We start from the raw sequence: 26674 nt of genomic DNA on the forward strand, positions 1-26674 counted from the left end.
TTATATTAAGGGGGGGGAATGTTGGACACCTAATCCCCAATGGGTTAGTGTGGAAGCCGAATGGACAAAAGGAGTCCAAGAGACCTTGGAATGTGAAACCCAATTGTCACATATTGTACTATAAATGTATATCTCTTGTTAATAAAAATTGTACTTGCATGTTTTATCTTTCATATTTCTGGTTGCCCATGTGTGTTTAACAAGCTAATTATCCAAGAAGTCGATCTAGGAACAACCCTTTCAGTACTTTGAAGCTTGCATGCCTCAATGGCAAGTTTCTCACTTCCGGCGACAGGTTTACATCAATGGTCTTCGACCAAACGATTTTGCGTGGTTTTCGACGCCAAGTCCCTTATTCACACCACGTGAATTGTACTGTAGTACCTTGAGGGTCATCATCATTATCGGTGATTCCTCTCGTGCCTATTAACAACTTACATCATTGGCTGGTAATCAGGCGATGTGTTTCCATGTTCGACTCCAGAACATCTCTCACATGGATCGACTTGTACTTTGATTGAAGATCGAATGAGATTGAAGACCCCGGATCTAGTTTCATCCATCCGAGCTGCGATATATATTCAGGAAAATAAAGACATCAAATGTACATCATTACTGCACAGATAATCATCCAACCTAAGGGATGATGGCTCTACCAGAATCATCAGTCTACACTCAGACAATTGTCTGTCTTATGTACATGAAAATGAATTTATAAAGTTGAGCATGGGAATGCCCGCCTCAGCTAGATCATGAAAATATGATGAAGATAATGTATTGTATTGTATCTTATTACAGGTCACTTTCCAGCTTGAAAGAACTTCAGATCCTCATGATAAAGAATTTCACCCGACATCAAAACAGATTAACGAACTCATGCTTTAGGCGGCAACTGTTATAGACGTTTTTGGGCACTGCAATCCCAATCATAAATGTCCATAAACCAAGGGATCTTAAGTCCCTAAAAGTGTTGTTCCAACCTGTAAAAGAACAAGGTCAATTGATTACATCTTCTCCCAGAAGTTCTCCATGAAAAACTGCTCAGAACTGGTCAAAATTGGACCATCTCACTTGCTCCATGGTCAAAGTGCGCTGCATCCCACCTAAATACACACAGGAGGTGCGATGCATCTTGAAAATCCCTTCTATGGGGTGCGATGGGCGAGAGTGGACAAATGGCAGGGTCAATCTGCAAGGTGGAGGATCATGGAATCTTCTAGAAACTTCTCCTGTGACACTTGCCTCTCTGCATTCGCCCAGGGATGAGTAAGAGATCATCAATCTCCAAGTGGAATCAAGAACTATTAGAGAGAGGACACTAATCAAATCTCAAAAGCTGACTCACCCCCCTTGCATACATCTATATATGGATCCCTCATCCCAGAGATCCAAAGGCTAGAATTTTGTATCTTGTAAGGAAGTGTTGCTGGTTTCTTGGTGCAATATCATAGTGTTGGGTGATCTAAGCTTTTCATGAGTTGAAGAAGGGCTTTCTTGCTGAGAGGATGATGCTGGGTTAGAACAATTGGTTGTAATCCTCTTTGCTCTTTCTTGATTATCAATAAATCTATTCAAGTTTTCCTCCACATTCTTGTATGATTGATGATATATTCATTTGTGTGGTCAATATATATATGGTCCTATATTGTTTATGATAATAGATTTATGTTCTTGGATAGTGTTATGCTGCTTTGATTCTACAGGTGCTCTTTGAAGCTGGGTGGACGAGGAAGTGAGTGGCAAAGATCTATCAGAAGGGAGAGGAATCAAGCAAGGAACCAAGTGCAAGACAGAGGTTGGTCTCCTTTATTCCCCTCTTATCTATTTCTCGTAAAGGAAAACAAAAGTAGTTTTAGTTTGTTTTTTTCTAAGGTAGCTACCAGCTTTAGTGGGACTAGCAGCTCTGCATAGACACTAGATTTCCCGATAACAGAGCGGGATCGGGGGGGGAGCGCTCCCCCGCAACATAGGTCTCATCAAACAAAGACTATAACAGTGAGCCAGAACCATATATTTATTAAAGGTTTAAATGATTGTGCCTCGTACAGAATAACGACCTGAGAAAAATGCCCAAATTCTCAATATGTGGGCCGAAGCTGTAAAGTCCCTTATAGTTAATAAAAACATAAGCTGTAGGATCATAAATTAAAATAGCCAAAAAAATCTACATGATTTTAATATATGAAATTTTTGAAGACCCCGGCTCCGTGGCCGCAATATATTGCCATAGAAAGAGAACAAAAAGAACTCAAATACCCAGTGCAAGGTAGGTTCGGCCCCTTGGAAGATGAGGCTGGTAAGAGGGTTTTCTCCACAGTGCCATCCAAAAACATTTGCACCTGTAAAACCTCCCACCAAGATAGTTGAAGAGACAGCATTAGAGATTAACCTTTAGCAAGGAACTGTAATAACTATCAAGAAAGAGTAAAACATGGAAAATGTTGAAAACTTACCATTGAGAAGCAATATGAAAACCCTGTCGTGGAGGATCGAATCCAGAGCTCTGAAGAAATCTATGGCGGTATGACAGATAAGCCAGAGTAAAGCCAAGATGTCGTAGGATGGATGATCCAAAATGGATCCAGCATAGCCTCCATATCTAAACTCTTCAAATACATGGGAAAGTGGAATAAGGCTGAAGAGCTTGTGAAAATAAAGCCAATGGTGCAAACCGCATGCAAATCTGAGTTTGGATAAGGAAAATAGATCTAATGAAAGATTCAAGTCAAAAGGTCAAAGCTTACGTCAGCAGGGCATGTGGCAACCCGGGTCAGAGTCGCAGATACCTGATGATGTCAGCGCAAATAGATGATGTGCTTGTCTATGATTGGTTCAGACCTTAGGTGATGAGGAACAATGGTCAAGAACAGAGATCATCTGATCAAAGGAGATCGACGCATATCACGCCAAAACATGTAAGCATGTTATCTGGAAAAATAGACGCAATATATTTATGCAAAAAGAGCTAAACTCTTTAAGTTCCAGTGGGAGGGCAGTAAATGGTTTATTGCATGCCTTCAAGGTAGGATGCAGTTTTGGACTGGGAGCACGCGATTCCACTCAGCGAGTGACATGTAGCCTCTTGAAAACCACTTTATCGCGTGCCTTCTGAAAAATAGCGAACATATCAGTTGGAGTGCAAAACCGCGCGACAACCATCGGATGGAAGAGGAAAAATCAACAATGTATGTTTTATGGATCAGATGAGGAGTCGGACACGACAGTCGTCAGATGGGTTGTTCTCGAGATTAGTGCCGGGGAAAGGCTGGATGGTTGGGGTCCACCCGTGCTCACCGATCCTTTCATTTTTTGCTTGTTTATATTATAAACATATTGTTTCCACATTTATTGGAAATTGTAACTAAAACGTGTTATAAAAACATTGTAGCACAAAAGGTTGATGGGGGCGTGTATTTTGGAACCATTCCAGGGGGTCTAGAGGTCAGCGCGTCCAGTACAGTCATGTATATGCTCATTTCGACTCGAGGATTTGAGCAAAACTCAGTGGTGAAATACATTTTTGTGTTTTTGAGTTCACACCTGTAACAATCATTTTGAAGACATAATATAGAGGTCAACAAAGGAAGCTAGTACTAGGAGATGTAGCCAGGAAGTCTGGTGAACTCCTTTATTATTTTGGCTATGTTGAAGTGTTTTTATTGTGTTTTGTGATTGTTTAATTATCTGTGTTATTCGCAATCTTATCGATCCATTGCACTAAGTAATATTGACAACTCTACACATAATTCTGTAATACTTTTTCAATTTTAGATCAAGTGGTATCAGAGCTTAAGGTTTTTAAGGTTTGAAAAGTTTGTGTAGAGATTTGAATGTTGACTAGGTTAAGGCTCGGACGAGGTGAAGGAGAACTTGTTGACGCGAATCCAAAGATTGGAAGGGTGGTAGATGAAGCTCCAATTGGGTCAGAATCCGAGTTCTTGGATAGCTTCATAACAATACGTGGCATGGTGGAGGAGATGTATCATGAGTTTAAAAAGGGTAGAGGTGAAGGCACTTCATCACCTAGACCAGACAAAGGAGTAGAGGAACCTTTTCTCTTTGTCCCTCTAGAGAAAGAAGAGAAGGAAGATAAAAGGAAAGGAGGATTGCAACCTCCACCATCTCCTCCATTATCAACATCATCGTCATCATCATCGTCTACTTCTCATAAAACAAATTCAAGAAGAAAAATAAAACCTCTTTGATCAAATTAGATGTAAAATTTGATTTGCCAATTTATGATGGAGAACTTAATGCAGAAAAGCTAGATAATTGGATAAGACAAATTGATGTATATTGTAGGGTGCAGAAAGTCAATTCAGAAAGGAAGAAGATTCAGCTGGCTAGCCTTCGTCTTGGAGGAACTGCACTTGTGTGGTGGGAAGGAAAGACTCAAACAGATCTTCATAAACATGGTAAAATCATTTCAACTTGGAATGCATTTGTTTCTGCCATTAAAAATCAATTTTATCCTTTAGCTTACACGCAGCAGGAAATGATGAGTTGGCAGACACTACGTCAATTGAAGGGTCAAAGTGTACAGAGTTATACTCAGGAATTTTGAAAAAGCGCTTTAACATTAGGTGTTTTATTAGACTCACCAAAGACATTGTTAAAATATATAGGTGGTCTTCATAGTTATTCGAAGCATACTATACTTATGTCCAATCCCACTAGCGTAGATGATGTATCAGTGCAAGCAACTCATTTAGAGGTTAGAGGTAAGAATGTAAACCTAGTTGTTGGGAAATCATCCAAATCTTCTGAGAACAAGAATAAAGCAAAGAATAAATGAAAATGGAAGTAGAGGAAAACAAACACTGTAAACAAGGATAAACCTTCATGCACTCATTGTAAGAAGGATGGACATGATGAGGCACACTGCTGTTTTTTGCATCCAGAACTGAAGCCTAAGAAGTTTGGGGCTAAAGAGCGAAAGAATGCTACTGCTATTCAGAAGGACTTGGAGTGAGACTCAAGTGATGAAACAACAATTACAGCCACAAGTATAAAAGGTAGAGATTCTGAAGCATCTACAAGTAATTATTCACATTCTGTTGATAATGAAAGTAATGAGAGGAAAAGAAATGAGTTATTTCATATTAGAGTCATTTCCAAGCACACTAAAATTGATACTTTATTTTATAGTGGGTCACAACTAAGTTTGATTTCTGAAACAATTGTAAAGAAGTTGGGTCAAGAAACAAAACCTCATAAGAAGCCATATCCATTAGGTTGGGTGTGTGATAAAACAAAGCTACAAGTTACGAGACAATGTAAAATTTGTTTTGCTATTGGGTCAACATTTATAGATGAGGTTGAGTTAGATATACTCCCATTGGACATATGTGGAATTATTTTAGGAAGTCCATACTTGTACGACAGAAAGGCTATCTTCTATCGAGCTGAAAATAAGTATCAACTCACTAAGGATGGAATTGATTATATTGTAAGGGCTCATAAAATTAAAGATAATTGCTCTCTCATAAACTCAGGACAGATGAAAAGAATAGTCAATTCAAGTAAGCATTTTTTAGTAATGATTGTAAAGGCAAAGGATCTCAATAAATCCGATGCATTCCAAGGTTATAACCCTAAACAGAAAGTAGATTTAGTTAAAGTTGTTTCTTATTATGATAATCTGTTTAAAGAGCCTCAGGGGCTTCCATCCAAGTGGGAGATGACACATGATATTTATTTGAAGCAAGATGCTCCACTACCTAACATTGGAATGTACAGGTTATCAGCTTTAGAGAATGAAGAGATAAAGAAGCAAGTATAGGAGTTGCTCGATAAAGGGTTTATACAACCAAGCACATCATCGTGCGGATCAGCAATTGTGTTGGTGTGAAAGAAAGATGGTTCATGGAGAATGTGCATTGATTTTAGAGCACTAAATAAAATTACGATCAAGAATCATTATCCTCTTCCTCGTATTGATGATTTATTAAATCAATTAAAAGATGCAGTTTACTTTTCTAAATTAGACTTGCGAAGCAGCTACCATCAGATCAGAGTTGTAGAACAGGATGTATGGAAAACGATTTTAAGACAAAGCAAGGACTTTATGAGTGGTTGGTTGTGCCTTTTGGATTAACTAGTTCTCCTGCTACTTTTATGTGAGTCATGAATGATGTATTTAGACCATTTAATGATGCTTTTGTAATGGTATATTTATATGATATTCTTGTTTTTAGTAAGACTTAGGATGAACATGGAAAGCATGTAAAGTAGGTTTTAGATGTTTTAAAGAGAGAAAATCTCTATGTGAAACTATCAAAATGTGAATTTGGTAAGACATCTTTGAATTATTTGGATTATATTGTAGGGGGTGGTGAATTAAAGATAGATCCCTTTAAGGTTGAAGTCATTGTGAATTGGCCTAAACCCAAATCTGCTACAGAAGTTAGAAGTTTCTTAGGGGTAGCATAATATTGGAGAAAGTTTATTGTTAACTTTTCGTTGATTTCAACTCCTTTACATTCTTTGACAAGTGTGAAACATGTGTTTCAGTTGCGAGGCGAACAACAAAAAGCCTTCAACGCCTTGAAAGAAAGGATCAGTACAGTGCCAATACTAGCATTGGCAGATCTTCAACATCCATTTGAGATTGAGACTGATGTAAGTGACTATGCCATGGGAGCAGTGTTGATGCAACACAGGAAGCCTATATGCTTTCATTCTGAGACATTTACTTCTACAGTAGTTAACTATCCTACACATGACAAAGAATTGTATGCATTAGTACAGAGTGTCAAAAAGTGGAAACATTATATAATGGGTAAAGAAACAATCATACACACAGATCATCAACCACTTCAATATTTACACTCACAAACTAAATTGCAACAATCAAGACATTACAAGTGGATGGGTTTTCTACAACAATTTCACCTTGTTATCAGATATAAGAAGGGCATACATAATAAGGTTGCAGACATGTTATCAAGACCAATCATAAATGCATCCACTATACTTAAGCATAATTCAGTAATTCATGAAAGTTACATTGAACAATATGCTCAAGATACAGATTTTAAGGATGCATATGCAACTTTAATTCATGGCAAGCAGGTAGAAGAATTTGATTATTATATAAAGGACATGTTATCACTCATATTTTCCTTGAACTTGTTGGGAAGAGGAAAGGGGTCTGAGGTAACCACAAACAAACTTTTAGGTACAGAATCTAGCCAATCTGTACCCAGAGAGGTCTCTCTCTTTCAGTTTTAGCTTTGTTTTGAAAGATATTAGGCTAGTTATGGAAGTTTAGGGGTTTTGGTTGTGTTTGGTGGTGAAATTCAATAAAATAGGGGTAGTAATGAATAGTTTAGGCCATTGGGCTAATGGAGTCAGAGAAGATGGCTTAACTAGATTTGGTTTCTTAACAAAGGATGGTTTCACATGGCAAGATAGCTAAACATGGAGCAATAGAGACTTTAAAAAGATGTGATGGACTTAAAAGGGATGAAGGGAAATTAAGAATCCTTCATCATGTTTTAAATAGAGGGAACTTGGATGAGTAACAAAAAAGAGAAATTAAGAATTCTTTATTAAATAATGAAAGATGATTAAACTAGGAAACAAGAGCAATTAAGAATTCACTGATTATGCTAGTTTAGAGGAAAACATTAATCTAACAACGATTGAAAATAGATTGCACTCAAGCACTTTATGAATTATTCTTTTTCATTTAAAATTAAGATATGAAACACAGTTGATATAATAAACAAGAAAAACTTTAGAACATGATATATAGAATACTTATTGATCTGGTGTCTAACACATGAATCCTGTGAAAAGTCCTTTGCATTAATTCTTCATCCAGCAAGCCATGTAAAATTTTTCCAATAAAACTTTATTCAAAGTAATCATTTTTATAGAAATGTCTAAGAATCCACCCAAAATAATTCAAATGAAGAAGTATTTATACTAATTGTAAACTGAAATATCTTGAAAAAATATCAAGATTAGTTTCACAAATATCTCCAACTGTTTACGTTAATAAAACTTAAATAAAGGACATTCAAAACTAATGAATATATTTGGCACTATTTCTATGGATTAATGGTGAAAAGGAAGAGAAAGTTGAACTTGATAGCAACTCTTAGTTGATGATGAGACATCCCAGTCACTAACTGCATCCTTCCTTTGTGCATTCTACCCCATAAATTATGCAAAATTAGGGTCCAATGATACACTTTTATATCTCAATCAGTGATATATATGTATAAAGTGAAAGAGGTTTCTGTAGATAGGAGTTCGTTTGGGGTAAACCTCTCTCCGTTTCCCAAAATTCATCTCCAGTTATTCACAATATTCTCTACAAAAAGAAGTCGAAAACAAGACTTTGCATAAACTAAAAAATAGGTTGTGAAGACACGCACTTATTTCCCTTTTGGTAATACCTGTGTAAAACATCAGAGAGGTTTCTGTAGATTAGCTTTGTAGGAAAAAAAACCTCCTCCAGTTTCTTGACATACATTTTGGATTGGCCACAAAATTTTCTGCAAAACTATGACTTAAACAAGAAATTTCTGAAGAATGTACCATTTATGCTATGATTTCATCTTTTAACCTTAAATTCATTTCAACTGTTTTTCACTTTTACTTTCGATAAACTTCATTGTAGTTGGTGAAAGTGTTTTCATCTTTTTTTAACCCTTAATGTCTTCATGTTTACTTTTACTATTTACTGTTTACTTTTTACTTTTACCGCTCTGTTTTTTCATCTGTCTTCACTTTGACATGAATTTGTATACTCTATTTTGTAATTGTCTTCCCTGCTGTTTATCTTCATGCTAGATTATTTACTTGACTTGGTCTTCAATCTGATACTCTTTAATCCTGATACACTTTGACTGTTCTTTACTGTGTCCTTTTGTCTTCAATGTGTAGTTTAGGTTTTTATTGTCTGTTTCAACAGTAAATATTTTTAATTCCATGTTTCCTCTGCTTGTGCTTTTACTGTATGTTTTATCTTCCATCTCTGCTTGAATAGATTTGATAACAATCTTAGAGTAAACAAGTCTTATGACTAGTATTAAGACTTCTTAGCCAAGGATGTGGTCTTCTCATCACCTATAAAACAAAAAAATTGTTAAGAAAGCATTGGTTTGCAGGGGAGGTCAAAAAGGTTTCATTTGAGCTTGAGAGGTCTGTGGAGTGAGTCCAAAATGATTTTCGAGAGGTAAATCATGCTTGAGTTGTTTAACAGAGGCTTCAGGTGGCGCAGATGGGTTACATAGGGTTTACTGCACAATCAGGTGAAAACAAGCAAAACTGGGGTTTTTGTGTTTAAACGGGTAAATGTTGATATTGGCAGGTGAATGAAAATGACAATTGGAGACAACTAAATTAAGAGACATTTTGTTGTTTAGTAGAAGGTGGTAAGTGGTTTCTATCGCACCGCTATTGGGGGGGGGGGCAGTATTTGGCTTGAAGCCAACGATTCCATTGATTGCTCAACGTGTGGTGGAGGCACTGTGCAAAAACCACTTTGTGATCACGCGCTAACGCGCGATCACAAAGGGTCGCACGATATGCATTATAGCCGTCGGATGTGGAAGGAGTGATCGGACGGTTTTCGGGGAGTATCAAGTGATAGGGTTTTAATGAGGGTGGGTCCAACACAATTAAAGATTTTTTAATCATATCGGGAGAAACAGGATTGGCTAGTGAGGTTATTAATTAACCATGAGGGTTAATTAATCCTGTTTAATAAAGCGGAGGGTCGAGGCTATTAATTAGTTACTTACTAACTAATTAATCCCATTTTAAAACAAATTATGGTTATATTTAACTGGGGGCGAGATATATAACATTTCAGGGATTTATATAGTTTAAATAATATGGGAGTGGGTTATGTTTCTACAAGGGATTTATAAATTAATACAAGTTAATAGTTAATATTTCATAATGAAATGAAAGGCGCTAAGTCTAAAAAATTTTGATGTGTGTATTTAAAACTTAGGCTAAAGTGAAAAAAAGGGTTTTTATGGAAAATGTCGTAATTTTCCTAAGTAAAATAGGATTTTACTTAGGAAAAACTTTATCAAGGGAATGAATGTTTCATGAAGGGATGTGTTTTTTTATGAATGGGCTTAAGTACTTAGGCGTTATAAACTATTGGTATGAGGGTCTGGTCCCTCCAAAAGTCAGAGAAATGCTCTGAGCCCCTCTAATTTGATAAATGCCTTGGCACTTAGGGGAAATTAGTGAAAATTTAAGGGAATGAGTAGGGAAGTTAATTATTTTGACTTTGTCTCCTTGATGTGTTGTCTCCAATGTGAGTTGTGCTTTGTCCAAGTGATGAAAGAAAAAAGATTTAAGCATTAAACTTAACCATTCACCACGCATTTATTATGCAACCATCATTTACTTACCCTACCTACGTTATCCTAACATTTTTACTTCTTTATTAGGGTGCACTTAAATTGGAAAACCCTTATCAAACTTTTCTTTTCTTTTACATGGCAATGCCTATCTAAGTCTACACTTATTACATCCAAGGGCTCAGATTGAACTGTTGAGCTCCTTTTTCATTCTACCTATCTACTTATCTGCCAAGATTAAACTATTTGGTCAAATCTTTATTCTCTATTTCTACAACATGAAATTGAAAAATGCACTAGCCAAGTTTTAACTGTTTGACTAATCATGAATTGTGGCATAGATGACAAGCTGCACACATTTTTTTATTATACAAAAGTGAAAAAGTAGTGGCATTTAGACTTGCACACTTTCATGGTCTTTTCTTTTTGGTGGGGTTCATTTTCTTTCATTTTTTTGACCATCTTTTATTCTTTTCACCCTTTGATTTTTTTTTTTGTTATACCCTCTTTACATTTTTAATTTTGTTTGAATTTTTGGCAAATATGGAAAACCTTTGCAACAAGTAAAGGTATGAACATATTACATAGCTAATAAATTCAATCATGATATATGACACCTATTGGTATAGGAGCATAACACTGGCTCCACTAGGGGATGGATTTTCCTGGTGGAAAGTCAAGAACAACTGATTAGATGGCCTCTGAATGATTTTGATTGCACTATTAAATGCATTTTTTCTTGTTGCTTTATTGTATGTGTTAGCGCTCAAATCTGCCTCAGGCTGAGGAAGGCAAAACTCGAGGCAACATCATACCATGCTCAGCCTCGTAGCTAGCCCTACAAGGACAGGAGATGGCTCTCTCCAGGTCTATCTCGGCAAAAGGTTTTCAAAGGGGCTGAGATGACCAATAAGGAATACTGATCTTAGGCTAGGTATTAAGTACAGAGGTTTAAGGGTGATTTTTTGGGATTTTTGTTGAATCAAAGGGAAAAAACAATTTTGGGTGCGGGGATGAGACACAGTTTCTGCAGAGGTCTGATTGGAGCAAGGTAGGCAATTGTTTTGATGCTTTTAAAGTGATGAGGTGAGTAGATCAGACAGGTGAGGAGCTAAGGAGAGCAAGCAAGCACAAGGGTTCTCCTTAAACTGAAGAAAACATGGAAAATTAAACAAATTTAAAGGCAGAGCATAGAAAATTTATGGATTCTACCTTAACACTTCATTTGTTCAGGTGCAGAAGATGAGAGAGGGAAAATGATACACATAACAAACTTACAAGTACTGAAAGAAACACACCATCAAGACATAAAGCCACAAGAATTCCAAATAGTGCTGCAAATCCCTGGTCTTCCCTTTGCTAAAATGCTGAAGTAAAATGTACAATAAAGTCTCAAAGCCTCTTCCCAAAGAGTCCAACCTTGAAAATGACTAAGAAAATACATAATATAGGCAAGCTAACACATTCCCTTGCCTCTAGGGGTCGAGCTCATCATCCTAGGAGCTGTTTCAACCAATTCCAAACAAAGCACTATAATCTAGGCAGTCAAAACAACTTGCCTCTATAAGCTAGGAAACTGATTCATTCATTAAATGTTTGCTATTTTATGAATGAATCATCTAGAATAGGTAAATAAGTGTCAAGTCAACATAAAATTACATTAATTACATCAAGGAGGGTGAAAAATCCCATCACAAGTCAAAACTGGTCAAAACTGGGCGAATTCCTGAGCTGGAAGGTGCAAAATGCGCAAAAAATCCTGATGCGTAGCGCGCCTGAGCCCTACGCGTAGTGCGCCTTTCTACCTACTTTTGGGGCACTTCCCGACATCCAAATTGAGCTCCGGTTGGCTTGTTGGAAAAACCTGGATGTCTACTTTCCAATCCAAGTAAAATTTTCCAATTTGATGTCCATTTTACCCTCCAAAAGTGCATTCTTGCAAGGCTGCTACCTGTGTGTCCAAAAGGGGCAGTGAGGTCATTTTTTGCATTTTTTTGACCTTTTGGGGACCCAAACCTTGATGAAATGTCTTGGCAGTGGTTGAGAAGATGTATTTCATCATGAAAAATCTAGAAATTTAAATCTTTCATGAATTGGACCTCCCAATCTTCAGGGTAGCGCGCGGCGCGCTACGCGTTGAGCCCAAAACCCTGTTTTTTACATAAAAATTTTTCCCCAAATTTCTTGAAATTTGGGCTGGGGGTCCCCAATCAAGTACTATGCTCAGTCAAAGAGGCTTTGGCCAAAATTTGGAGTGGATCAGGCCTTTTCCGCCGTTTTAGTGCCTTGCTCAATCGCCTCTTAAGGATCTTAATTTTTGCTTTGCAAACATGCATGCGGGCCCAATAATGATTCTTCATGTGACGAAGCAAGTCTTTGTCTCGATTGGATTTCGCCAACAACCCCTCCAAGTGTCGGGTGACCTTCTCAAGCACAAATTGCCGTGCCACAGGTGTCAAGTAACTTGGTCTTTTACGGGCCAACCTACGGTCTTCACGGATTCGTTGCAGCTCTATAAGTGTGTGCTCGTCCTCTAATTGTTTATTGCGCTGCTCTAGATACCTGATATATGAAGCTGTCTCATCATGACTAGTAACAAAACCTGATGGCTCACCTGAAGGCCTCTCATCATGCTTGGGCTTCTTGCCCTTATCCTGTACCTGCAGTGCTGCTGTCGAAAGCGAGGCCCCTTCCACACGAGGTGGAGATAACACTCGCTGTGCTGATGAAGTCAACGAGACCCCTTCCACCGCGGGTGGAGATAGTACTCGTCGTGTAGATGCAAATAAGGCCCTATGTCCTCGTTGATATGTCACACATGTTGGAGTGCTGACATGATCTATCTCAAGAATATCAAACTGATGTGAAGGCCCTCGCTCATCATGAACAATCTCAGGAGGTGGCTGTGGCGCTGTGAAAAGGTCACGAGAAATAAATTCCTCCCAAGTAATGCCCTGTTGTGCCAACTGATGCATCACTATGATTTTGATCAATGCATAATGATAGATTCTTTTATGTTGATGTGTTGGGCTCTTCCTTTGTACTAAAGGCACCATCCTCTCTATGTTGCGACACATGCAAAATGGAATGTTCATCATACGTACCCTTGTAAAATGCATCAACAAACGGACATGGTACATGTAGAGACGTGAAAATATGCCCTCGCAACTGAAATATCGAATGATGAGTTTCATCAATGGTGCATACTCATCCCTTAGGAATCTAAAAGGAAAAACTGCAGTCAAGTGTCTTACACATCCGGGCTTAATATATGGCTCATAGTGAAATCTGTCTAACTGCTCGCGTTTACTCCATTCCTCCCCTACATTTGGTATCCCAGTGGCCTGAGCAATAGTCTCGGGTGTGTTAGTGTCAGTCTTTCCAGCCTTCGTCTAGTGATCAAATATGCTCTTACAAAGTGGTCTCAGAGTGTCAAGGTCAAATTTTGTCATTTCAAAGAGTTTTCAAGCAAAATTTGGTCACTAGGCATTAGGTCTAGGGTTTGCTTTCACTCCTTCTAAAGTTTTCCAAATGTTGGTCCATGTCACCATTCATCTGAGTTTATCATCATTCATAGGGTTGTCATTATCATGTCAGTGTCTAATGAGTCATTTTACACCTTGTTCATGCTTCGGTTGCACCTAGGCAAGGTCATTTCCCTCTCCTAGGGTTTTGAAAGCTAATTTCTCTTGAATGGTCAAATCATTAGAAAAACTTGTATCCAGATGTTCATACACCTCCCCTATCCTTCATGTACTTTATCAAACACTTTCCATCACTGAGATCCCCCAAATTCCTCATTTTTGCACAAACCCTAGTTTCTAGCTACAACCTGGCAATTTTCTAGGTTTGGCCTGTGTTTTGCCCTTTTGGACCCCTTCCCCTCACTCAATCTTTGAGATTCCACTTTCCCCTGCTTCCTAACATCCCTCCCCATTCCCAAAAATTTCCCCAAGAATTTAGAAGCCCCCTATCCCCTTCATTTCGCTTCGTTTCCACGAAATTCCTTGTTTCACACATCGGGATAAGTGTCACTCAAAAGATGTTTCAGAGCAATCAAAGATGAATTTGGGAAAACTGAGAGGGGTTTTTGTCCACAACCGGCCAAAGAAGAAAAACCTCCTTCACTTTTTGCACAGGTGTCATGGTTTTAGAGAAATGTCAAAAATACAATCGCCAGATCCAAGGAGGTTGGCCAAGGCACTAAAACGATGGAAAAGGCCCGATCCACTCCAAATTTTGGCCAAAGCCTCTTTGAATGAGCATGCTACTTGATTAGGGACTCCTAGCCCAAATTTCAAGAAATTTGGAGAAAATTTTGTCAATTATGAATTTTTTGTGCCACACACAGGTTTTCCTCCCCAACACGTCGCGCGCCGCGCGCGACCCTTTCGATGGGAAACTCCTTTTCAGGAAAAATCAGCATTTTTGGATTTTTCATGCAAAAATACACTTGCTCAGCAATTGCCAAGAAATTTCACCAAGTTTTGAGCCTCCAGAAGGTCAAAGCACATGCAAAAAATGACTTTCTGCCACTTTTTTGACACACAGGAAGCAGTCTTGGGAGATTGCCATTTTGGAGGGGCAAATGGACACCAAATTCTGAAATTCAACTTGGGTTGGAAAGTAGACATCCATACCTTTCCAAAACGCCCACGTTTGCCTCATTTTGACACCTATAAGTGCTTCAAAAGCAGCTCCAAAGGCGCGCGACGTGTTCAGGATCAGGGCGCGATGTGTTGGGTAGTTTTCACAGAAATTCACCTACAGCTCAGCAAAACGCAGTTTTGACTGGATTTGACTTTTTGGAGTAGATTTCGATCTTCCTTGTTGTAAATGATGTAATTTTATGATATTTTGACACTTATTTATCTCTTCTAGAAGATTCATTCATGAGATAGGCAAAAATTTAATGAATGAATTGGTTTCCTAGCTTATAGAGGCAAGTTGTTTTGACTGCCTAGTTTTCAGTGCTTAGTTTAGAATTGGTTGAAACAACTCCTAGGATAGTGAGCTCGACCCCTAGAGGCAAGGAAAGATGTTAGATTGCCTATATTATGTACTTTCTTGGTCATTTTCATGGTTGGACTCTTGAGGGAGAAAGCTCTATTGTATTACTCACTGTATCTCTGCAATTTTGGCAAAGGAAGAAAGACCAGGGTTTTGCAGTCCTTTTTGGGATTCCTGTGGTTACATGTATTGATGGTGTGTTTCTATTTGTACTTGTAAGTTTTTTATGTGAATCATCTTCTTACTTTTCCTTCTGCAAATTAGGCAAATGAAGTGTTAAAGTAGAATTCATGATTGTCATGCTCTGCTTTTAAGCTTGCTTAATATTTATGTTTTCATCTGTCTAAAGAGAACTCTTGAAGGTTTCTTGCTCTCTTTAGCTCCTCACCAGTCATTCCTATCCATTCACTTAATTCAAAGGCATCAATACAGTCTCCTACCTTGCCCCAAAGAACCCCCTGCAAAAACTGTGTCCAATCCCCGCACCCAAAATTGCCTTTTCCTGATTTTCCACCAAAAATCCTAAAAATCTCAAATCAAACCTTTTATCAGTTTACTAGCCTAAAATCAGTGTTCTTTATTGGTTATCTCGCCCGTTGAATATCTCTACCGAGATAGACCAGAGAGAGCCCTCTCTTGCCCCATAGGGCTAGCTACGAGGCTAAGTGGTTTGATGTTGCCTTGGAGTTTACCTTTCTCAGCCTGAGGTGAAATTTCAAGCGCTAACATATTGGCGACCATACTGGAGAACAAATGGTTTGCTGGTTGATGTCATTTGTTTCCTAAGCTATAGACGGAGCCTGAAGTTATGCCAGGTAGCCTTCGAAACGCTTTTGCTCTGCATTAGCGAAAGTAGATAAAGACTGCTTTAGTCAATCTCCGGTCTAGCTTGTAAACGTGACATTTAACTTGTTAATTACCCCAGTACATGTATCAAGTTTAGATCTGATGGTTGATGGTGGACAACGATCAGAAACTTGAAAGGCTAAAATCATTCACCTGACGACTCTAAATCATTTTCGAGATCAGATCCAAAGACTCCACTGGAGGATGATCCTGACCAGCAGAAACATGAAAGGACAATATGGACAGATCAGGTACTCAAGTTGGAATTTCATCCAAGACATTTTGTTCTTTGTCATAAATTATTTCTTCTCTTTTCCCAAGAATGTCAAGACTGCGTTGCAAAGTATACTATGCTTGAGAAAAGATCCCCGGCCTGCAGTTGATTCTTTCCCTTTGAAGATCGTGAATACCAAAGATTTGCATGCCTTTGAGCTTGATCAAGATCCTTTTTCCAAATTTTGTGATGACCATCTTCCAATTGATGAATCTCAAGAGACCAAGACTGATTCTATACCTGCTGTACATATCCCTACACCTTGTAAAATTCCAGATCGGTATAAACCTCTTGTTTTACCTTCTGTTCTTCATGCTTTCCCAAAAATTATGATCTATACCTGCCGAGGTTTGATGGTGAAAGTAAGAATGTCAACGCCGAGCAACATGTGCAGAATTTTGAGAATTTTATAGATCTTTTTGAAGTTGATGAAGAAGATGTCAGTATTAGGCTTTTTGCTCTTTCTTTGCAAGCCAAAGTGAAGAGTTGGTTCAAAGCCCTGCCTGATGCAAGCATTTCAGATTTCTAGCAATTTGTCAAAGTTTTTCTCGACAGGTGGATGATCGGACAGAACCTTCTCTTGATTGTAGAAGAGTATAACCAGCTGAAAAGATTGCCAGGGGAGACAGTACAACAGTTTTCAGCCATATTTAACAAAGTTTATTATTCGATGCCAGTTGATATAAGGCCTACTCCTAGATCGGCTCTCTTGCACTATCCGAGTGCCTTTGATCCGGAGATGGAGTTTCAGCTGAGAGAAAGGGATATTGCAACACTTCACGAGATGCAAAACCGTGCAGTAAATGTAGAGGCTCATCTGCTGATCCGAAGGGCAAGGTTGAAGGAAGAAGAGATGAAAAACATAGATCCGGAAAAATCGACATCTCTAGAGGTAAAGCTTGACATTTTGGAAAGTGCAGTAGAAAAGATGATGGAGAAGGTCAACGCAAGGAATGATTATGATGTTCAAGCTCATGGCGTGCTGATTGAAGAAGAACAAGTTGTTGATCCAAAACATTTTGTTTCTGATCCCAGTTGTCATAGTGATTGTTTTATAGATCATTGTGAAGAAGAGAGATCTGTTGATATGAAATGTATGCTTGATGATATGTTTTATACCGATGATTTGCCTCAGTTTGATCAGTATGATGATGATTATGTTCTCCAAACAAAAGCTAATCTTACAGACAAATTAGTAGCTAGTTTGTGGGAGGAAGAAGTTCACTTACAACAACTCGAGTACAATGATCAACCGATGCATATCAGCTATGACATTGACGAGGAAAGTGCAACAAAGTTTGAAGTAAGTGAAGGATCTTTGCCTTTTTGTTTTGATTCGTTTCAGTTCATCAGAGATAACTACCATGCAATCAGAAATCAAATTTCAACAAGTCTTGATTTGAATCATCTTGAGAGCAATGAAATTTTGTTCAAGACTTCTCATATTCAGATTTGCAACCCCCGAAAGCCATTGATTGTCAAGTTGCAGCTGAAGACTTGGAAGTGGACACATAGGATTTAATGATTCAGGGTGACTCCGTACCATTCTGTTTTGAATCATTTCAGTTTTTGAAGGGTAGATTGCATAGTAAATCTTCAAATGAACAGCCTATAACAAATCAGCAATCTTTCAGTGTTAATGTTGAGGATGAGACAGATAACAAAATTCTTGAGCAGCCTGTAGCATCAGATTTGCAGCCACCAAATCAAATTGAAGGCCAGATTACAGATGAAGTTGTGGAAGACGAAATACATGATTTGATGATGTAGGAAGATTCTATACCCTTTTGTTTCGAAGCATTTCAGTTTATAAGGCAGAATCTTCGTAAAATCTCTCAAGAAAAAGATGCACAGCTAGAAGGATGTCATACATTTTCAATGGATACATTACAACAGTCTTTTCAAGTTTTTCATGATCCAATAGCTGATGTTTTGGATGAAGTTTGCAGTCAAAGTCTTTCTCCATTGATTACATGTGAGCTTGAAACATGTGCTGATATGAATTTGATCCGGCAGCCGGTTTCTTTCTCGTTTTCAGCAGAGGTCTTGTCACAAGGCTCAGATCAAAGTTTATTTCATGGTATGAGGAAACGAGAAGTAATCCATTAGATGAGCTAATTTCCAGTGTGCTTGAATTTCAAGATCCTTATGCAGTGTTTTTGGAGGTGGATAGAGAATCCATATCATTCAACAGATCTATTTTTAAGTTGTCATGGGAGTTGCCTTTCAGTAGTTCTCTCTTGTTGTCCATAAGTGAGCACTTGCGGAGAATTCAAACAGCAGACAGGATACTTACTTGGTTGCATTGGTTGTTTCATTTCACTTGATCAGGTGATGAATGAAACTGTTAGAGTAGGTTTTGATGAATAAGCTCCCCTTTGAGCATCATTTCTAGTTTGTCGGTTGTGTTTAAGTATTGAGTCAGTTTTTAGTTGAGTGAGAGTCAATATGTGTTGTCAAGTCATCAGTTTTCAGTCATGCATTTCAACTTGAGTTTTTGACTCCATTGCCCAATGGATGAAGGCACTGTCTAGCTCTTCCAGAGATCTGTCATTCTTGGCACCTCCAAGGAGCTACCATCCCCATTGGAGCCAATGTTAGTGTCAGTCTTTCCAGCCTTCATCCAGTGATGAAATATGCTCTTACAAAGTGGTCTCAGAGTGTCAAGGTCAAATTTTGTCATTTCAAAGAGTTTTCAAGCAAAATTTGGTCACTAGGCATTAGGTCTAGGGTTTGCTTTCACTCCTTCCAAAGTTGTCCAAATTTTGGTCCATGTCACCATTCAGCTGATTTTATCATCATTCATAGGGTTTTCATTATCATGTCAGTGTCTAATGAGTCATTTTACACCTTGTTCATGCTTCGGTTGCACCTAGGCAAGGTCATTTCCCTCTTCTAGGGTTTTGAAAGCTAATTTCTCTTGAATGGTCAAATCATTAGCAAAACGTGTATCCAGATGTTCATACACCTTCCCCTATCCTTCATGTACCTTATCAAACACTTTCCATCACTGAGATCACCCAAATTCCTCATTTTTGCACAAACCCTAGTTTCTAGCTACAACCTGGCAATTTTCTAGGTTTGGCCTGTGTTTTGCCCTTTTGGACCCCTTCCCCTTGCTCAATCTCTAATATTCCACTTTCCCCTGCTTCCTAACATCCCTCCCCATTCCCAAAAATTTCCCCAAGAATTTAGAAGCCCCCTATCCCCTTCATTTCGCTTCGTTTCCACGAAATTCCTTGTTTCACACATCGGGATAAGTGTCACTCAAAAGATGTTTCAGAGCAATAAAAGATGAATTTGGGAACACTGAGAGGGGTTTTTGTCCACAATAGGCCAAATAAGAAAAACCTCCTTCACTTTTTGCACAGGTGTCATGGTTTTAGAGAAATGTCAAAAATACAATTGCTAGATCCAAGGAGGTTGGCCAAGGCACTAAAACGACGGAAAAGGCCCGATCCACTCCAAATTTTGGCCAAAGCCTCTTTCACTGAGCATGGTACTTTCTTGGGGACTCCCAGCCCAAATTTCGAGAAATTTGGAGAAAATGTTGTCAATTGTGAATTTTTTGTGCCACACACAGGTTTTCCTCCCCAACACGTCGCGCGCCGCGCGCGACCCTTTCGATGGGCAACTCCTTTTTAGGAAAAATCAGCTTTTTTTTATTTTTCATGCAAAAATACACTTTCTTAGCAATTGCCACGAAATTTCACCAAGTTTTGAGCCTCCAGAAGGTAAAAAAACATGCAAAAAATGACTTTCTGCCACGTTTTTGACACACAAGAAGCAGTCTTGGGAGATTGCAATTTTGGAAGCAAAAATGGACACCAAATTCAGAAATGCAACTTCGGTTGGAAAGTAGACATCTAGAACTTTCCAACAAGCCCACTTTTGCCTCATTTGGACGCCTGGAAGTGCCTCAAAAGCAGCTCCAAAGGCACGCGACGTGTTGGGTAGTTTTCACAGAAATTCACCTACAGCTCAGCAAAACGCAGTTTTGACTGGATTTGACTTTTTGGAGTAGATTTTGATCTTCCTTGTTGTAAATTATGTAATTTTATGATATTTTGACACTTATTTATCTCTTCTAGAAGATTCATTCATGAGATAGGCAAGCATTTAATGAATGAATTGGTTTCCTAGCTTATAGAGGCAAGTTGTTTTGACTGCCTAGTTTTCAGTGCTCAGTTTAGAATTGGTTGAAACAGCTCCTAGGATAGTGAGATACACCCCTAGTGGCAAGGAAAGATGTTAGATTTCCTATATTATGTACTTTATTGGTCATTTTCATGGTTGGACTCTTGAGGGAGAAAGCTCTATTGTATTACTCACTGTATCTCTGCAATTTTGGCAAAGGAAGCAAGACCAGGGTTTTGCAGTCCTTTTTGGGATTCCTGTGGTTACATGTATTGATGGTGTGTTTCTCTTTGTACTTGTAAGTTTTTTATGTGAATCATCTTCTTAATTTTCCTTCTGCAAATTAGGCAAATGAAGTGTTAAAGTAGAATTCATGATTGTCATGCTCTGCTTTTAAGTTTGCTTAATATTTATGTTTTCATATGTCTAAAGAGAACTCTTGAAGGTTTCTTGCTCTCTTTAGCTCCTCACTGGTAATTCCTATCCATTCACTTAATTCAAAGGCATCAATACAGTCTCTTACCTTGCCCCAAAGAACCCCCTGCAAAAATTGTGTCCAATCCCCGCACCCAAAATTGCCTTTTCCTCATTTTCCACCAAAAATCCTAAAAATATCAAATCAAACCTTTTATCAGTTTACTAGCCTAAAATCAGTGTTCTTTATTGGTTATCTCGCCCGTTGAAGATCTCTACCGAGATAGACCGGAGAGAGCCCTCTCCTGCCCCGTAGGGCTAGCTACGAGGCTAAGTGGTTTGATGTTGCCTTGGAGTTTACCTTTCTCAGCCTGAGGTGAAATTTCAAGCGCTAACAGGGTGACAAGGTGAAATTCACTCCGGCAAGGTTTACATGACCATCCTGCAAATGTAGAACAAATAAACGGACTAGTTTCCGATGATGCTGGATTTGTGAGATCCGCTCACAGTATTCAAAACATGATAGCTACCGAAAACAATCCATAGCAAGTGGACAAGCTTGCAATTGAGCCAAAGAGGTAGGCTCCTCCCTGACATGCTGACCACCTTTGCCACCTTTGTGATACCTCCTTGGCACACTTACCTATGGTGTAGAATCACTATCATAATCCTGCTCATAAGCTGACTCGGTCTCTGACATGTTATATATGTTTATATACAACTGTGTGCAAAATTTGACTGTAGAATTTTTCTTTCTCTCAAAATGTTGTGACCAAGGGGACACAAATATACAAGGGAAATGTTAGGAAAGGGGAAACATTAGGGAAATGGGGACAATGGAAATAAAACAAGGAATTTAGGGAAGGGAAGGGACATGAAAATCTTGAAGTTTTAGGGTTTGGGATGAGGTAGGGTATGAAAATATGTTTGTAGTAGAAGGGAGGGGTTTAGGATTTGAGGGAGAATAGTGTAGGGTTTTAGGAGGAATTATTGGGGAAAATATTGGTAAATATAGGGGATGGGGAATCAAAAGGAAATAGGAAAATGAGAACCTTGGTTAACATTTACTTTTTAAACCCTACATCAATCTTGGCATTTAAATCCTTACAGCAAATTAATGGACAGTGAGGGTTTTTATACTTGGTTTTCCATGGCGAATATGTCATAATCTCTTACATAATCCATCCAAAAGCCAAGAACAAGCCGTGAATGTAAGCCTACCTGTGATTTGATGCTTGAGAAGAGGCGTTTTAGTGATTTCTGGCCAAGTTCTGGGCATACACTTCAATGCGTAGTGCGCCTCACCCAACACGCCGCGCGCCCCTGATGCGTAGCGCCCGTGCAAAATCACACTGAAAATTTCGGCCTGATGCATAGCGTGCCACCGATGCGTAGCGCGCCCAACCTGATGCGTAGCGCGCCCTGGAAACAACCCGATTTGCCCTCAAATTCACAAAATCGCCTTAACACAATGCTCTTTGCTTTTGGAATGTAGAATTGGTTGCAAATGAGGAGAAATATCTTCATATAGACTCCTTGTTGATTTTTGCTTAACCCAAAACCCATTTTCTTATGTTTGGCTCTTGACACTTTTTGAAAATTAATAGGCTTTGACTTTTTTGATTTCCCCTTTAAAATTGGTTGAAATAATGATTTTCTCTGATAATTTTTGCAGGGATAGCTCTGATATGCTCTGGCAAAGGAGACCAAGGTTGCACTTGAATGATTGAAGAACTGAAAATTTTGACAATTTTTACAAAAATGAGATGGCGACTTATCTTCAAAACAGAGTTTTGAAGAGAAGTCCTAATTTAGCTGTACAATGATGAAAATTATTGAAGTGATGATCTATCAAAGTCATCCCTCTGGCCTGTTGGTCTTCTAAGACTTTTCAAGACAAAATTGACTCAACCCTAGATCTAAGACCTAAAAATTTAAAACATGATTGTAAATGACCTTTGAAAACTTATTTTAATAAACAGGCCTAACCAGCAGTGCCAAACACTAGGGGAATGAATGACACAACCCACTCCATCAGAGTTATGGCATGCCTAACGAAATGCAACTGATCAAAACTGGTGGGACACCTAACCATGAAATGCAAAAGAGCTTTGATCTCTGATGGAGGGATAACTAGACCGACTCTAATAGTATGTATGACAGTAATACTTCTGAAGCTTAGGGCCTTCTCTTCAGGCTTAAACTTCACAATTTTACCATCCAATCAACACTTAAACATTTATTCTTCCTTCTTGAATCCCACTTGAGAACCTTATCACTTAGGTAGGAACTTTTAGCCTTGGTCCTTTTATCAAAATCTTCTTATCCTTTTCCTGCACAACTTGAGATCTAACCTGAAACTAAAAGGTGTTGCAACCTTCAAACCAAATTAGTAACTCGTCAAGATCTTAGGGCCTTTTGATTGGATTCAAATCTTTAAATATTTATTTCATAATCTACTAAAAGCTGAATTAAATCAAACTGAAACCCTACCTACTTACTCTAATCAACTATCTAGCTGCTAGTTAGGTAAAATGAAACAACCAATGCAACCAATCAAGCATCATATACATTGGTGACTTTTGTTTCTTGTGCTTGTTGGTGGTTAAAATTGAGATATTAAAATCAAATATAGCTTTGTTAACCTTTCAGAAGATATGGAAATTCCTGATTTCCTCTGTAGACTCTAGAAACTATACAAAAGGATCTTGTAAAATATATACACTATTCTTGAACTGATTCAAACAACTGTACATCTGTTGTGTATGGCCTACATGCCATGAAACTGAAATATCACTTTTATCTTTATCACCCTACATGTTTTCAACTGCTCTTTGTGATGATATTTCTACTGATTATAATGTATGTCCAGCGAAACCATTATCATCTTGATTTTGACTCTCTTAGTCTGTTAGTGGAGAAAAATTATGATTGCATTCATCATTCAACCTATCAACTATTGGATCATAAACAACTTGGAAGGATTGCTGCAAGTTATTACATATTGGTTCAAATGGAACTTCATAGATTTCTACAAGCTGCTCCTCCCTTTTTTTTTAAATTTTATACCACATTTCCTTTAAAAATTGAAATGATTCAAAACAAATAGGCATGGAATCATCTTGAATCATTTGATCATATGTTCCAGCTTCCAAGTCTTCTTCTACATCCTGACATTCAATGGCATTTTGGGGCTGCAAATCTAGATATGAGAAGTCTTGAACAAGGATTTTATTGCCCTCTAGATAGTTAATATCAAAACTTGTTTACATTTGATTTCTAATTGCATGATAGTTATCTCTGATAAATTGAAATGAAGAAAAACAAAATGGTAAAGTTCCTTCACTGATTTCAAAATTTTCTACACTTTCCTCCTCATTCTAATAGCTGAAATGAACAGGCTGATCACTATTTTCAAGCTGCTGAAAATGAATTGCCTTATTCCTCAAAGTAGCTTCTGATTCCTCTGCAAGGTTAGTTTGGATTTGAGGAAAATAATTATCATCATACTGATCATATTTGGGACGATCATCAAAATAAGTAATGTCATCAAACATACACATTAGATCAGGAGATTGCTCCTCCACATATTGCTCTATGAATCTATCTTCTCGTCTATGGTAGATTGAGTTGGTAGGAATTTGTTCATGAATATCAACCTTTTCCTTTTTTGAAATAAATGTGTCATGGTTATTTTGAACAAAAAATTCAACTTTCATTGTGATCTTATGAATCATTTCCTCTGTTTTCTTTATCAAAATGTCGAGTTTTTCCTCTTTTTCTACTTTCAACTTTTCTCTTCTAATTTGAAGATTAACTTCTACATCTACTGCCATGTTTTGCATATGTTCCATTGTTGAGGGTTTTCTTTCTCTTAGATGAAATTCTATCTCTGAATCAAATGCTCTTGGGTAATGAAAAAGAGCTAAATCAGGGGGAGGTCTTATATGTAATGGTATTGAATAATAGGCTTGATTAAATCTGTCTGAAAATTGTTGTATTGTTTCATCTGGATGTCTTTTTAACTTATTATATTCTTCTATGATTATGAGAAAATTGACTTTGATTATCCATCTATCAAGGAAGATTTTTAGAAACTCCTCGAGATTTGAGATGCTTGCCTCAGGTAGGGCTTTGAACCAACTCTTGACTTTGTCTTGCAAAGAAAGAGCAAAAATCCTAATACTGACATCCTCTTCATCTACTTCAAAAAAGTTGAGATAATCATCAAAATATTGAATATGTTTTTGGGCAGTGATACCATTCTCTCCATCAGACCTAGGGAGATACTTAGGATAATCGTTAGGGAAAGCATGGAGTGTAGGAGGCAAAATGAGTGGTTTATATCTATCAGGAACTTTATGAGGTACTGGAATGTGTACAGGGATTGTATGATTAGTCTTAATTTTTTGATTCTCCTTAATTGGAAAATGATCTTCATAAGAATTAGAAGACTGATGTTCAAATGTGTAAGGAGACTTTATATCTACATTTTCAAAGGAAAATAATAAAAATTTAATCTAAAATCATCTCTAAAATACATTATACATTGAAAAATTTTATCAATGAGAAAGAACATAATGTCTTGGATAAAAATCCAAGCTAAAAGCCTGAACTTTTCACATAGTTCTTTGAGGTTCATTTCTCTAGTGGAGTCTTGATTGTGAAATTGATTTGGAGTTGCCAGGTGGATGATTTTAACCTTTGTGTGTCTGATCCCTGTCCACCATCATAGATCAGATCTAAACCTGTAAAACAGTTCTGAAGAAAAAGTTAGTTCCCAGGAAGCCAAATTTTGAGTATTTTATGATTATTTGCTTTTTTATAAATTTTGAAAACAACTTCTATGATTTTAAGAGTCTTTAGATATGAGATTTAAACTTTCTTAGAGATTTATTTGTCATGAGGAACTGGTCGAATGTTTGGAAATTAGATGTTCAGTTCATAAACTAAACTGGAGACAGACTGAAGCAACATTCATCTAGTATGCACTTGCAAAGCAAGAGCAGTCCAAAGGCTACTTGGCTGACTTCAGGCTCCGTTTGTAGTTTATAAAGCAAACACTAATAACAAACAAACAAACTATTCGTTCCCCGGTGGAGTCGCCACTATGTTATCACTTAGATTTTCCTTGAAGTTGTTGGGAAGAGGAAAGGGGTCCGAGGTAACCACAAACCAACTTTTAGGTACAAAATCTAGCCAATCTGTACCGAGAGAGGGCTCTCTCTTTGAATTTTAGCTTTGTTTTGAAAGATATTAGGCTATTTATGGAAGTTTAAGGGTTTTGATTGTGTTTGGTGGTGAAATTCAATAGCATAGGGGTAGGACTGAATAGTTTAGGCCATTGGGCTAATGGAGTCAAAGAAGATGGCTTAACTAGATTTGGTTTCTTAACAAGGGATGGTTTCACAGGGAAAGGTAGCTAAACAAGGAGCAATAGAGACTTTAAAAAGATGTGATGGACTTAAAAGGGATGAAGGGAAATTAAGAATCCTTCATCATGTTTTAAATAGAGGGAACCTCTATTATTAACAATAAAGAGCAATTAAGAATTCTTTATTAAATAACCAAAGATGATTAAACTAGGAAATAGGAGCAATTAAGAATTCACTGCTTATGCTAGGTTAGAGGAAAACATTAAGAATAACAACGATTGAAA

The sequence above is a fragment of the Pinus tabuliformis genome, chromosome 3_1 (assembly GCF_031772625.1).
Source record: "Pinus tabuliformis cultivar Carrire ecotype Pingquan chromosome 3_1, CPIR1, whole genome shotgun sequence".
Classification (NCBI taxonomy): domain Eukaryota; kingdom Viridiplantae; phylum Streptophyta; class Pinopsida; order Pinales; family Pinaceae; genus Pinus; species Pinus tabuliformis.